Source organism: Camelina sativa, chromosome 9 (assembly GCF_000633955.1).
Source record: "Camelina sativa cultivar DH55 chromosome 9, Cs, whole genome shotgun sequence".
NCBI lineage: Eukaryota > Viridiplantae > Streptophyta > Magnoliopsida > Brassicales > Brassicaceae > Camelina > Camelina sativa.
Window position 1 is genome coordinate 16094958 of NC_025693.1, and position 471 is coordinate 16095428.

A 471-nucleotide genomic window follows, 5' to 3' on the forward strand; every position below is an offset into this window, starting at 1 on the left:
GCGGTTACCACCAGTGGTACCGGCTCAGGCTCAGGTAGTGCCACCAGTGGTGGCGGAGGAGCGGCAGCCAGTGGCTGTGGATGTGGGGGTCCATGCTCGTTATCTCAGCATGTTGACAGAGATGGGTTGGTTGCGTACTGAGCAGTTTTCAGGAGGTGTAGATCCTACTGCTGCGGATGCGTGGAGGACGAGAGTGGAACGTAACTTCCATACTCTGAGATGTCCTGAGGAGTTTTGGGTGGACATAGGGGTCTACTTTTTGAGTGGTGATGCTGAGTTGTGGTGGAGATCTGTGGCTGCTAGGAGGGTGCAGCGGGAGATGACTTGGGCTGACTTCGTTTTGGAGTTCAACCGCAAGTATTTTCCTAGAGAGGCATTGGATCGTTTGGAGGTGCAGTTCCTTCAGTTGTCTCAGGGGACACGGTCAGTGCGGGAGCTGGACTTGGAGTTCAGTCGACTTCTTTGTTATGG